This window comes from Panthera tigris, chromosome B1 (assembly GCF_018350195.1).
Source record: "Panthera tigris isolate Pti1 chromosome B1, P.tigris_Pti1_mat1.1, whole genome shotgun sequence".
In the NCBI taxonomy this organism is placed as follows: domain Eukaryota; kingdom Metazoa; phylum Chordata; class Mammalia; order Carnivora; family Felidae; genus Panthera; species Panthera tigris.
In genome coordinates, this window is record NC_056663.1 from 23,565,633 (window position 1) to 23,581,722 (window position 16,090).

The window sequence follows — 16,090 nt, forward strand, 5'->3', positions numbered from 1 at the left end:
CGTTATGGAAGTAGAGGGCACTGCAGATGAAGAAATAACAGAACAGGCAATGTCTGCCCTGATGTACGACAAAATCACCTTCCCTCTTTCCCCTTACAGCGGAGACCTGGGTTTGTCCTAGCAAAAAATGCCTTCTTGTTTGACGTGAAGATGGGAAAAGTGCTGTAATACCAAAAGGCATTTTATTATGTTATATGTAGTATTTCTCACCAGTTTCTTAAATAGAAGTTTAGATTTAGACGCATGTAAAGACTTTCACACCAAATAGCTATTTTATTAGATGGCAAGAGCAATGTATAGACTTTCAGTAAGGAAGAAACTGTTTAACAGTGGCAGTATGTGAACTCACATCAGGTAATAATCTGGTTGTAGATTTGGTATATTATTTCCAGAGGAGTTATTTGTTAGCTTGTTTTAGGTCACTTAAAAAATTTTTTTAACCGTTATTTATTTCTGAGAGAGAGAGAGACAGAGACAGAGTGTGAGTGGGGGAGCGGCAGGGAGGGAGGGAGACACAGAATCCGAAGCAGGCTCCAGACTCTGAGCTGTCAGCACAGGGCCTGACGTGGGGCTCAAACCCCCGAACCGCGAGATCGTGACCTGAGCCAAAGTCAGATGCTCCACCGGCTGAGCCACCCAGGTGCCCCTGTTTTAGGTCACTTTTAAATCTTACTATCTTAGAGGATATATGATGAGCTATGGAGAAATGAATTATTTTGTGACACAGTGGAGTATATTGCCTTATGGTGCCACAGCTGACTTGGCGGCTCCCCCCACGCTGTGGTCTGATGTAAAATGTTGCTTACTCTGTAAGAAACATGCAGCAAGATGGTGAAGGACTGGGGGTGGGAGGCCTGCAAGAGGGCTGTGGACCCCAGGAGACAGGAGTCAGCGCGAAAAGGAACTGGCCACCAACTGGATTTCAGCTTTCCTCTGATCCGTTGGTGGGGTTGATTAGAGAATGGGAAGTTGGTTTAAATATATGTGGCTTTCCTGTAGATAAATTTAGGTTTGTTCTAAAAAGTTTCTCATTGTCTTAATCCTATGCCAGAACGTGCTGGCAAAGACAGCATATTTATCATCTTCTTATGAACACAAATTACTTTTCCCGCAAAACGAGCATTTCCCACAAAGAACGGTAAAGGTAGGATGCGTCCAGAAATAAACTAGAGAAACATACATACTCATACTTTTCCTTGTCTTTCTTCAGATATTCCCATGTTTGGCCTCACATTATATTTCAGAATTACTTTCATGATTGAAAAGGAAATAGAAGAGATTGGGACCAGATCTAAAAATTAACAGAATATTTTACATTTTGATTAATGATTTGTTATCTTTTGCATAGTAAGGTAGTATGTTTTATCTTCTTGGATTTCCAATGTTTGCTTATATATTTAATTGATGTATAATTGCTGACATCCATTTGTTCTGCAGAAAAGGATTCAGAAGTCTTTCCCCACACATCTTATTTGTGTGTTTGTGTACATACCTAGATTCCATGATAAAATTATTTTTTATTTTTGATAAAGAAAATTATTAAATATATTAAAATCAGTATATGAATTTCTATCCATATACTTATCCTGACTTTGACTAGGAATTCCTTTTGATGATTGTTTGAATAACCCATTGCATATGTGCTTTAACTATGTATACATAGACAAAGAAAATTACATAAATCATACGATTATTATGTATTGTTTATTCATCTTTTTTGGAGATGATATGGTGATATCATATAGTGATTCTTATATGGTGACAAGACAACCAAAATAATTACATTGTATAATCTCCTAAGTTATATTTTAAATTTATATTTTAAATCTCCTAATTTATATTTTAAATCTATAACCAACATAATTTCAACTGTGATTTAAAAATTACTTTAAAAACGATACCCAAGCATTCATAAATATACTGATCTTATCTAAAAAGTTTAAAATAATTCTGTGCATTTAAAGACTTATTTTCTCAGGGTACTAGATCATGGCGAATATCTATTTAGTAGGAACTATTTTACCTGAATTCTCCAGAAAAAAATAAATATGATTTCTGAGGTTTAAATAATGTAAGTTCTCTCATTACTCTGAACAATAGAGCATATATTTGATATATTTCATACCCATATATTTAGAAAATACCCTTTCACTTGTTAATAATTTTTTATCATTTCAGTTATTGCAAGTTTGGAGAGAAATGAAATTTGGCACATATATGTGTTTTTCATAAACGTTTATTTTCCAAATTATACTTGAATCCAAGTAACGTACCTTTGTAATAAAATTTCTAATAAAATTTACCAGTCTGCAATATTATCAATTTATTCTGACTTTGGTAGGTATAGACACATATAAACAAAAACAATTATGCTTTGAATATTATGCTTTGAATATTATGCTTTGAAAATTATGCTTGAAATATATCACAGCTTACCCCAGTTTGTTGATGTTTTCTAAAACTGAGCAGAAACACTTTCCATTAAAAAGCATTTACCATGAAGAAGAATTCATTTAAAATAAAACATTATGGTCAACTAAATATAATCATAGTCTTTTACCTGGAAACAAAATAACTTAAAAAAAAGGGGGGGCAATAGGACACTAAAGGCTAATTCATTAGCATGTACAATATTCCTCTACTATAGGCTTTAGCATGGAGGAAAAGAAAAGGAGGAGGAATGTGGTAAAAAACAGAAAACCAGAGGCACCTGGGTGGCTCAGTCGGTTAAATGGCCGACTTTGGTTCAGGTTGTGATCTTGCAGTCCATTAGTTCGAGCCCCGCATCAGAGGCTGTTTCAGATTCTGTGTCTCCTTCTCTCTGACCCTTCCCCATTCATGCTCTGTCTCTCTCTGTCTCAAAAATAAATAAATGTTAAAAATTTTTTTAAAAAAAACAACCAAAAACCAGACCTAAAATTTTTGTTTTCTTAGAACCATTAGTATTTAAATGTCTGTTGACTACAATTGGGATAGCTACTTAAGTAACAAATTTGCTATTTTATGGTTTTGTATACTAACTCATATATGAGTTAAAATAAAAGAATCCTTTTATTTGATATTAAATTTTCATTTTCAGAATGCTTGCTGGTTATTTACTTTCTCATGCAAATTAAATATATCAAATATATGAAGTGTAAGTTATAATGGAGAAATAGCCTGGCACTTTAAGTAAATAGTGTACCAAATAGAATTAAAAAGTTATTGGAATTGTATGTTTTGAACAGAAAGTGGCACTTTAGCCATTAAACCTAACTATGACAATACACAGATATATGGAAAATAGATATAAGCATGTAAATAGTATTCAAATTCCTGGCACAGAAAGAAATATAAACTTAAAATAAGATAATGTTTTCTTCCATAAAGTTGCTAAATTAAAAAAATACATCGTCATAGCCCGTGACAGTGAGAATTTAGGAAAATAGGTCCTATTGTATTGTAAATGAGCGTGCCTGTTCCTACACGTTTTTGTGTGTGTGTTAAGTGTGATAGATATATCAATATTCTCAAAAATGTTATACCCTTTGGAGGAAAATTTGCAGTGTGAATAATGTAGTGTTAGGAAATACAGATCCATGGAAAAAATTTAGATTATTGATTTATATAGGAAGATTGGGAAAAAAACTTAGATGTCTTTAATTGGCCTATTATAAAACAATGTATAGTGTGTATTAATGTTAGAAAATCTATGAAGCGATTGTGAGCCATTTGAAGACTGTATAATTGGTATTCCTTTTGCTGAAATATTGGATAAAACCCTCTACATTCAAAGTAAGGGACTGGGAAATCACATAGCTAGTAAGCCACCTCAGATACAAACTTTCTGATTCCAAAGACCAGTTATGCTCTCAAGTACTTGCCATAGACGAAGAAACTGTATGTTAAGATAGTTTCTATAATCAAGAAGCATGCTAAAATGAAATTACCCAGGAGAACTATACCAACTAATCAATATTTTTTATAGAAATGATTTTAAATAAACACATCTTAGTGAATGGCCTAAATCTCAATAGTACTTAATAAGTCAAGGATTTATACAAAATGTAAAGCTATAGTCATTACGAGAGTTCTTAAGGAAAGAGAGGGTCTTTTGCTCTGAATGATTTTCCTCAGTTTTCACTAACAGGATTGAGCCATAATTTCATTAAACAGAGACATGATATTTATTTTTGTGTGTATATTTTATCTTCATAAATGATTCTCATAAACTATTTCAACAAATGTCTTTATCAGTCTTTTCAAAATCTTCAAAAGTTTGGGGGCGCCTGGGTGGCTCAGTCGGTTAAGCCTTCAGCTTCAGCTCAGGTTATGATCTCATGGTTTGTGAATTTGTGAGTTTGAACACCATGTGCTGTCAGCACAGAGCCTGCTTTGGGTCCTCTGCCTCCCTCTCTGCCTGCCCCTCCCCTACTTACACTCTCTCAAAAATATATAAACATTTTTAAAAATTAAAATATTAAAAATTTCCAAAAGTTTATATTTATGTGTATTTTACAAAAGTTTCTTACATGGTTTAAAAACCACTTTAAAAAAAATCACCGCTCAAGAATTTTTAAATGAATATTTTTTACCAAATATGTCAACACAATATTGAGTAGTTGTTGACAAGCATGGATTCATATCAAGAAATGGAAAAAATATTTAAGCACATTAGAACCTCAAAGACAGAATTATAGAACTGTAGGATTCACATGTCCCTCCTCTGTAAATATTACACATATTCAACATCTTTTCTTGCCTGTATTCATCCAAACTATGCATTTCCTGCAAAATAGAATATCAAAGGAATACGTTGAAAATGGAAAATTATAGTCATAGATGAAATACTATTGTTTATATTTAAATAATTAAAAATAGAAATTTTGCAGTTAAAGTAGTGCCCTAACTTGTTTACTCATGTATACAGGGATATATAGGAAGGAGTGATAGAAAATAACATTTTGGAAGATCTACTGTATATCGGGCATTGTGCTAGTAGTTCAGGTATATGTTATGTTGGTTCCATTCTGTTGAGAGTCATGTTCTTGGCTAGAAATGACAAAGGTTTTCACCCTGACTGCATTTCCTCTTAGTGTGCCCCACGGACATCTTCCCAACCCCTCACCACCAAGGCCAGTGTTGTGGCTGGATTGGTTCTTGTGGTTCTTATTATGATTACAGAATACACTTCAGCAAGACAATTAGGGGACTTTGAAGAATGAGATTTATTACTCCTAAGTACTGGAGGGCATGTGACATGCCTGACGGCCACACAGCATGATAGAGAGAAAAGGAAGCATGGACCTAGTCTTTGCCTTTATTTGGGTTGAGAGTGGTGAGCCGAGTGCTTCCTGGGTTCACTTTTTGCAGAATTTAAAGCATACGAATGGGAACTAGTACATGGGAAGGAAGAATCTGCGTCACTCAGGAGTAGTAATAATAACCTAGTAATAATCTAGGCTACCTACAGGCTTCTAAAAGGAAGCCGGGGGGAGGGCAGCTTCATTCTTATCTCATCATGTTCTGTGTCATACATCTGGCACTATTTTTATTTGGGATGGGTGTCTTTAAAATGGATGCTTTGGCCATCAAGAGCTCAGTGTCAGGCACTCACAATAAAAAGCTTAATGTCAGACATTTACCCTAGAGTGTGTCACCATATTTTACCTTGCTTAGGCAAACATATGTTATTTTATACATTCTCATCTTAGACATGAGGACTCTGAAGCCCACACAAGTTATTTGTGCACAATCACAGACTTTGGGATTCGAGTCTGTGTAACTGCCAAGCCACACTCTTTTCCCTCTCCCACATTTAGTGTACAAGGACTGCACAATGAAACTCCTCATTCTAGCTCTGCAGTCGAGGTGCTGAGAGAGGTTTCTGTGTCTGCATGATTCCTGTTGAATGTTTATTCTAATAGTATTTAAATATATATAGGTTTAGGACATCACTGACAGCTGATACTGTCCTATGAATAATTTAGCATGGACGGTTGGCAGAGAGACTCTATTGTGTAGGGAAGCAAAATTTGCCACCCCAAAGTGTATCTCTTTGGCTGGGGATTATTTTAGGCTGATTATTTTTAAGAAACAGAAAAAGTCTTTCTTTTTGCCTCCCACATAATTACCTAAAAGAGTTTAGAAAGAAATCCTGCTTGACCGTAGATAAGTATGAACTAGGTGTGGTACACAGGGAGGAATGTAGCAAGGCCTATAACATCAAAGTGTTCTCCATCCCCCATTGTTTCTGGATGGCCAAAAAACCCCACATTTGTTTACCAACATTTACTCTTTCCATTCTTGTTGCAAATTGCCTTTTTTCCCTTTGACATACCAGACTCCTGCCCCTTTCTCCTTAGCCCACAATGACAAGGTAACTCATTTTGTCGAATGGTCTTTGGAATCTTTCATGTTTATGTGGATTCCCCGAAGGGACATAATTCGTTTGATTTTCTCTTGTTAATCTATCTCTTGTTAATCTTCTCTTGTTAATCTATTTTCTCTTGTTAATGTCAATTCTTCGGCCAGCCAGAAGAACCTTAACGGACAGAGGAAAATTTTTTCTCCCCGCAGAATGTCTAGCTGGCAAAAGCACTTCCCCCATAGTATCGTGTCGGTGTTGGAAGCCTCACTAGCTTCCAACTTTGTACACATTCTTTGACTGTCTTGTGGCTTTAGTTTCCACCTTTCAAGGTTGTCGTAAAGATTAAACGAATTAATAGATGTAAAGTCCTTCAGTGGGGGAAAACGCTTTCTAAGTGCTGAATGAATGTTTGCCATCACTGATGTTATGGATTTTGTTTCCAGGGATCTTAGCCTAATGCAAAATAAATAGCTTATTAAGAAATCAGGGTGCAATTTAACACTCCTTACTCCCTGATGAGTGATAGACACCACAAATCAAGCATGGCATTCTTTACCTCCCAGCCTAGACAAGGCCTTAGGATCCTTACACTAAGTGCATCAACCAGACATCTGAGAGGTAATTGGGTTTGGCATGTAGTAGTGAACTTACGTTCCATACTGGGCAATAAGACTTTTTTTGTTTTTGTTTTTTTGTTTTTTTGTTTTGTTTTGTTTTGTTTTGTTTTTAATGAATAACTTCAGGCATTGAAAATAAGCCACAGGGGCACCTGGGTGGCTCAGTCAGTTAAGCGGCCGACTTTGTCTCAGGTCATGATCCCCCAGTCCGCGTGTTCAAGCCCCGCTTGGGGCTCTGTGCTGACAGCTCAGAGCCTGAAGCCTGCTTTGGATTCTGTGTCTCCCTCTCTATCTCTGTCCCTCCCCCACTCACGCTCTGTCACTCTCTGTCTCTCAAAAATCAATACATGTTAAAATAAATATATTTAAAGAATAAGAGCCACAGCCTCCTACCTAGAATAAAACTACCGCAATACATTGGCTTTATGATAGACCTTTCTAGCAGTTTGATTTAAATGACATAATTTCCAGAAAATGAAATGTGGTATATTGATCAAAAATGAAATATGAATTTCTTTTCTGAATGATCCTTCAGGAAATGTCTCCATATTATGATCTCTAAAATTACAATTAGTCTGTTCTCCTGCATTGCAGAATTGGTAGACTCTGTTTCCTTTACTCAAACTGTATTTCCCAGTTCCCCAACCCCCCTCACCCCCAAGTGGCTAACTAACTCTTTCTTTAATCTTTTCTTTGCCACCATCTCTCCATGTGGTTTTGTGGATTATCTCTGCTATAGACAGATGATCATCACTTAGTAAATTTTCTCTCTAACCATATTATGGAATCCAGTGAAAGAAAATTGCTTATATATATTCTAGGAACCTAGAATAGTCCCTTGTGTGTAGAGCATATTCAATAAGTGTATTTTACTTAATGAAGTTCTGGCGACTTTACCTAAATCAGATGATATGATTTGCTCCAACTTTATATCCCTTCTCATTATTTCTTCTAGCTCCCCTAAATGCTTTGGAGAGCTGACATCTTATTGCTTTAGACACAAATGTATCCCTAAAACTCTATCAGCCATGACCCTGAAATTATGAAATCTTTAGCATGATGTGAGGTTAATAGTATCACATCATTGTTAAAAATCTTTCTTTTATTACTCTAAGGATATTATAACTATAAATTAAATCTTATTCTTGCTCCTATTCTGGGAGAGAAATATTTTCACAGGGCCATTATCTGAAGATGTAGATTAAATCATAATTACAGGAAGAATGAGAACTTTGGTGTTAAGAAAAGCCTCATTCAACCCTCACAACCCATCCTAGATGTCATTTTATGCACCTTTTCTTTTGTGTTTTCACTCCAATGGGGATTATTTCCAGGTTCTGTGCTGCTTCCAAGTCTTGTACCCATTGGTGTTATTGCATGTGCCACACTATACCGTGCTTGTAATTTTTAATAGATTTTATTCTTTGGAGAATTTTAGGTTCACAGCAAAATTGAGCAGAAGGTGCAAAGACTTCCCATATACCCCTTCCCCTAGCCTCTCCATTGCCAACATCCCCCTCCACAATGATACGTTTGTTAAAATTGATAAATCTACATCGACACGTTGGTATCGTCCAAAGCCCCTAGTTTCCCTCAGGATTCACTCTTGGTGTTGTATGTTATGGGTCTGAACAAGTGTATAATGACATATATATGCAGAGTAGTTTCACTGCCCTGAAGATCCAGTATGCTCCAACTACTCATCCCTCCCTCCTCCCAGACCCTGGCTGTCATTGACCTTTTTACTGTCTTCATAGTTTTGGCTTTTCCAGAATGCTATATGGTCAGAATGATATATCATGTAGCCTTTTCAGATTGTCTTCTTTTTCTTAGTAACAGGTATTTAAGGTACCTCCCTGTCTTTTCATGGCTTAATAGTGAATTTCTTTTGAGCACTGAATAATATTGCATTGTGTGGGGGACCACAGTTTATTTTTCCATTCACTTAGGAAGGGCATCTTGGTTGCTTCCAGGTTTTGGTGATTATGTATAAAGCTTCCAGAAACATCCATGTTCAGGTTTTTGTGTGGACATAATTCTTTTTCAGGTCCATCTCCTTAACAAAAGTGTGATCTCTGTGAAGACAGCTTTCATCTTTTTGTTTCTTAAACTAAGAACAGTGCCTGGCACTGAGTAGGTACTCAGGAAACTTTTGTTCAATTGAAATGTGTGGCAAAGTGAATGGAATAAAGAGACACATTCCATTTCAGAACATTTGCTTGCTTTGAATGAGGATTCATAAAGGATTTCTAATTCAGGATAATCTATTGTAACCATCTCATGGAAGCCATTATTTTCAGAAGGCGTGATGATAGCTTTGCTGTGTTGAAATGGATTTATAAAGGCTTTGGCTTAAAACTCTGCTACTCAAAGCATAATCAAAAATTGATAAACTTGTAGAGAAACAAAAATGGGATTCAGTATTTTTTTCTTATTTTACAATAGGTAAGGGATTTCTGGACTGGTCTTTAAATCCCCAATTACATTTTTCTCTCATGAGTAAAACAACAACAACAACAACATATATATATATTCTTTGAAACTATTGACTGGAGAATTGTTTCAAAATTGCAGTTGTCATACTAAGAGTCTGATACAGTTTTAAGAGCCAACCTAATTTTTAAGCTCTCACATATATGTGTGCTCATGGGTGTGCGTGTGCACTCACTCAGACATACCCAGGGTATTCAGCAAAAGCTTCACAGGAAAAAAAATTGCATATATTTGGAATATGGCCTAAATGCAATATTCTGTAATATTATCTTAAATACATGCACATATGGGCATAAGTTTTGTTTCTATAAATAAAATCCCATTTTTCAAATGCTAATTCTGAGATGATTGAGCTCCCGTTTTCCAAGACAAGGTTATCAGAATATTCAGAATGATTAAAGTAGGATACCAAAGCACATCGAGGTTTTCCTTTTGTTTGGTTTTGCTAGTATATACATTATACAGAAACTACGTATAAATCAAAGTTTGTTGGATAAAAATATCTAATTTGAGATGCTAACCATTGTGTCTCCCAAGTATCTCTGGTTAGGCCCTGGTGTTATAGTAGATAATTAGGCTCATGTAGATGATGGCTTTTTCATAAAAATGCAGGAGACTGTTTTTCTCTGCACACTTATACTTATCTAGAAAATCTGAATTATAAACATGTTTGCAACCTGGCCTTTAAATTTTCTTGAATCTATTCTAAATGAATATAATTTGGAGAGTTTACGGACCTGTAAGCACCATGAAAATATATGATTTTATTTTAGTAATCTATGAAGATGAACAATACAGTCTTTGGGTTAGATATGGAGATCTCCTCTCATAAGTAGAAGTACCTAATCCTTGCATCCATAAAAGGAATAATTGAAGCTATTTGTAAAAGAGTTACCTCTGAGATCAAGGTACTTAGCATCTGTAATATCATTTGCAGAGGTTATATTTTATCCACTTGAATCAACATACTGAATGGACCAAGGAAGCAACAAACAGGTTTATCTGGGAAATGTATTTCTTATGAAACTGACATCTGCTAATAAAGACTTCAGAAGAAAATAAAGAGCACTCATGACTTTTTAATCTTCATTAAAGCTATGGAATTGCTATAGTCCAACAGGTGAGAAGCAAACTCTTTATTTAGGGCCATCTAAGTCGAAATTCTGATGAAATTCAAGTTTTTTTCTTATAATTCTTGTAATTATGATCCAAATTCATATTATTTAAAAAGTCAAAGGACAGTTGTAGTAACATTTTATAATCTCTAGAAGCGAGGGCAAAGCTGATAGGCGACATTGTATGTGGTTAGGAGTATCAGGGCCTTTCCTCTTTTCTTTTTCATTATTATTTATTCATTATTTTTGAGAGAGAGACAGAGCGTGAGGGAGGAATGGTCAGAGAGAGAGGGAGACACACAGAATCTGAAGCAGGCTCCAGGCTCTGAGCTGTTAGCACAGAGCCCAACACGGGGCTCGAATTCATAGACCACGAGATCATGACCTGAGCCGAAATCAGGTGCTTAACCCACTGAGCCACTCAGGTGCCCCCTTTACTCTTTATTTACTAGCTGTGTGTCCTTGTTCAAGATATTTAACATGAAGGTGATAAGAATCCATCCCTTGTAGGTTTGCCATGAGAAATAAATGTGTTAATAGATATTATCTGCTTAGAACAGAGTCAGACACAAGGTAAGCTAAATAAATGTATGTATAAATATATCTTACATTTTAAACATCTATTATGAGGCAGTGTTGTTGTTGCCTTTCTCTCTTCTCCCTTCTCTTTCTTTAAGAATTGTGGTCACAGATTAAAACTAGTGTGTAAAACAAGGGATGTTGATTTATAAGGACAAGGAATTGAACATAATTTTGAACATTGAAGATCCTACATACCACCTGATAGTCACCATATCTGCAGTCACAACTTTATCTCTTGCAATGTCTTCAGATTTATTAATGGAATTTTGCTTCCTGTTACATAACTTGTCTTCATCTTTAAGTATAAATACCATTATATAAAATTAGAAGATAAGCTATCTATCTGTAGGTATTATAGAAAGGCAGATTTTTACTCAGAATGGGTCAAGCTCAATACAACTTATGCCTTAAAAACATCAAAATCTCCTAGTACCGTAGTGTCATGTATACAAGTAGTTTCTCAAAAATTATTCTTTTTCTCATTTGATCACAACCAAGTATTTTGTATTTTGAGTAAAACAAAGGATTCTTTTTAAATTAACAACGCCTAAAATGCCTTGCCCATTTGTGTTACAAAAAGCACTGGGATATTGATTAATATTAGAGGGAGAAGTGTTCTATAGAGATATAATCTGATATCAAACAGGAATAGGGGTGCCTGAATGGCTCACTCGGTAAAGCGTCCAACTCTTGCTTTCAGTTCAGGTCATGATCTCAAGGGTTTAGTTCGTGGTTTGAGCCCTGGGTCAGGATCTGTGCTGGTGGGTGCAGGGCCGACTTGGGTTTCTCTCTCTCCCTCTCTCTCTGCCTGTACCCCACTCATGCACTCTCTCTTTCTCTCTCAAAGTAAATAAATAAACTTAGAAAAATTAAACAGATAAATAAGTTTTATTCCAAGATTTCTTGGAATCTTTAAAAAGTCTGTGCACGTTGTTGCTGTATAAGAGGAGGATCAAAACTTATTTGACCAAAGATATTTGGGGAGAGGGTGGGAGGGCATAAAACAAAAACAAAAACATGTAATGAGGCTAGGATTTCACAGAGATGCAATGGTTTGGGAAACCTGCCATATTTGTACCATCCACAGTACATAATTAGGCGACTGGAGACTTCATTTCAGGTGCAAAACAGTAATACTGACAATTATTCTCCTTTGTGATTTTATGAATGGTGCCACCATTCTGGTTTATCCCAGAAACCATTTTCCAAGTGGGATCAAAGAATGTTAACCATTAAGAAGCCAGTCCTTCGCTGAGTAAACATACAGACCTAGTTTTGGCTCTCTGATATTCATGTGTCTCCTCGAAAAGAGAATTGCACGGTAACAAGAGAAACTCACTGTTGAACTTTATTTCAAAGCTAGAGTTCCTTATGGCAAATAACAAAGTGTCATAGAAAAATTCTGCAATGTCTTTAGTTGCACAATACAAGGTTGTTCATGGAGACAATAACTGAAGCAGACACAGAGTTCCAGAAGCTTTATTAGCGAATAGCTTGGACAATGAATGTCTCAAGCCAAGCTCTGATTGGCAATCGAGTCCCTTTTATAATGTCACAGCTGTGCACGAAGCTCCAGTGGTATCTGAGCACAGCTGGGATCTGACAATATATATATAAATGGGAATTACTGCACTTTTGTTTGAACTTCTTCATGTCGTACTTTGAGGCACAATAGAAAACTTTTTGTCTACAATTTTTATCTTAATCTGTGATTGTGTTTCTTTTCTTTTTGGAAAAATCTACCACACAGTCATGACAAACTCTCCTGATGCTTGTTAAGAAATTAAGATGATTCCTTCACCCAGAAAATGTTTGTGCTTGAAAACATGTAGAAAACTGTAGAACATTCAGAAATCATGTTCTTTCTATCATCTTAGGTATTTTCTTTCAGAAAAGAGATCAAAAATGTTTTTGAAATGTTGAAAGGAAAAATCAGGTAGTGTGAGAATTTTTCCCTTTGGAAGAACCTAAAACAAGTTCTGGTCATTCATATGAGACTTTGATATGAACATTAAAAATTCAAATTTTCTATATAAGCCCTATTGGACTATTGTGGAAGCTAATAACTTGGAAAATGCTATTTTATAGGGTAGTCTAAGAAACAAGTGCACGGAGTAGGAGATTTGAAATTTTAATTTTATGTATTTAATTTTATGTATTTAAAGTTTTTAGGGTTACCTTTGAAGAGACAAATTTTGAAGCTAGATATACCACACTCTGTGATAATATGTGATATGTTTGCATGGTCCAAAGTGCTACGTCAAGTTTATATATATTATAAAAAGTAAGACTAATAGAGAAAAGCATATATCAAATAATTTGATATAAACACATTTAAACATTACACCTTAGAATTACTTCATATGTACAGATGATTCACAGGGAGCAAAATTTAAACGTATGCTTAGGTACAATCTGGTAGTTTGCTCCTTAATTTCTAATCTCAAACATCAGAAGTTGCTTTAAGACTAATTTTCTCTTCATACCAAATGAGAATGTGTTTTTTAAATATTTATTTATTTATTTATTTATTTATTTATTTATTTTTGAGAGAGACAGAAAGAAAGGGAGAACACAAGTGGGGAGGGGCAGAGAGAGAGGGAGACACAGAATTCAAAGCAGGCCCCAGGCTCCCAGCTGTCAGCACAGAGCCCCTGACGCGGGGCTTGAACTCAGGAACCGCGAGATCCTGACCTGAGTAGAAGTCAGATGCTTATCTGACTGAGCCACCCAGGCACCCCGAGAATGTTGTTTTAAAAAATCAAAACCCAGGGGCCCCTGGGTGATTCCTGGGATGAAGCATCACACTCTTATTTCAGCTCAGGTCATGATCTCGTGGCTCATGGGATCAAGTCCTGCATCAGGCTGCACGCCATCGTCAGCTCATCATCTTGGTTTTGAAACTCAAACCTCTTGGAGCATACCACGAATTCCATTTCATTCTAAAACATTTGGTCAGGTTGAGTAAGATTATGCTAAATATATGCTGTCAGCAGGGACAGTGGGATTCCCCCTCCCTCTCTCTCTGCCCTTCCCCCACTTGGGCTTGCCAGTGCTCACAGGCTCTTTCTAAATAAATAAATACATACATACATAAATAAACTAAAAAAAAAAATCAACACCTAAATACTTGCTTGAATATTAGCTCCTACGTGGCCTGTTAGCAGCTCTGGAATTCTAATTAAGTGCTGGGTTGTCATCGTATCTCTGGTGGCTCCTTAGAAGCCTGTGATTTCAAACTAAGAAGCCTTTGACCACTATTCTGCTTTTTTCTCAACCTGTGGTTTCTTAGCATTTTCTCTGATCATCTTTTCAGCCTTTCCACTTCTCAGCTAGCCCAAGAAAAACTGCTTGAGGGGCAAAGGTTTTATTTTCCAGGTTTTTCTGCCCTTTCAAACTATAGCAGAAAAAAGAAAAGAAGCAAAGATTCAATAATGTGCTTTCAAAATGACAGCCTGAAACTCATGTGTCTCCCTTGTCTCAATTAGAAAAATAATACAGCATTTCTCTCTTAAAGGCTGGAGAGAAAATGGGAGCAGATAGGACTGAACTTCTCAGCTACGTGCGCACATGAAGTTCACATTGTTTTGTTCAACTTGCTCACCATCTTCTTGGTTTTGAAACTCCAACTTTTTAGAGCAGATCATGAATTTTATTTGATTCTAATACATTTAGTCAGGTTGAAAAAGATTATGCTAAATACGGTCATTAAATTGTGAGCCTCTCTTAGGTAAGTATTCCATTAGATCTAGATAGTATTATCGGCTACTGCCTATTTCAACTTTTTGGCTCAAAATTTTGCCTAAGACTTTGCTGGAAAATCACATTTCAGAGAACTGCCCTCATCACACTGTTATTATTGCTTTTGGTCCTGATTACTCTGCTCTTTTTTGTATTTTATCTGCAGCACCTTCTGACATACTATATAAATCTCTTATTTAATATCTCTTGTTTCTTTTCTCCATCTCTCCCCATGCTAGAGAATAAACCCCACAGAGCCAGGGAGTTTTGTTGATCTTAATCACACATGATCCCATGTGTCTTAAAAAAGCAAAAAATCCGGGTACAGCCCACACTAAATATTTGTGAAATGAAAACCTCTATCTCAAAAATTTCTAATCAAATTTATGCCTATTTAAACAACTGTGATGGTTATTTCCCTTTGCAGCTTATATAAACCAAAGAAGACCTTGGTTTTGCTTAAATTTGTTAATATTTTGTTATCATCACACTTAGAACCATCAAAAGCAGAATTTACTGAACAGGAAGAACTCTCTGTGACTTACAAGTCGGACTGCTTTGGACATGTAAAAGCCCTAGAAATTTGAGTGTGATATTCAAGTTACTATTTTAATTGTTCTCTTTGTGGTATTCTTATGTAAGGGCTTAAATGTGATTTATCCTGGTTGCTGTATTCCAGACTCTATAAGCTTCCATTTAACTTAGGTCAGTGGCTCATCAAAGCAGACTGGGAAAATTTTCCTAATGCCAGAGAACTAAACAGAGTAAGTAGGGAAAGCAAGTCAAGTCAGTATTTGGAAAAAGGTAGAAAAGCTAGTGTTTCATGCTCTGGCAGGCTCAGAGACCAGATGGAGTTCTCACAAACCTTTTTTGTCTACTATTTAGTACTCTAGTTATGGACATACCAAAGTTTATGCTTTTCAAATTCTCTATGGCTTGGAACCACGGGGGGGGGGGGGAATTTCCAATCTGTTGCATACCAATGTGGTTAAAAAAAATTGAAATGTTGCATCAGTGTTGAATTCTATAGTCGTCTCTAAGTGCTTGCTCGTTATTTCTGTACTTTTTTAGTTGAGTGGTAACAACCAGTTCAGACACTGGCATTGGATTGAGGCCCACAGTGTGAGTGTCGTGGGCAACCACACACTGAGAAGTAACCCATGTATTCATTAATGGTCCATGGTAGAACACTG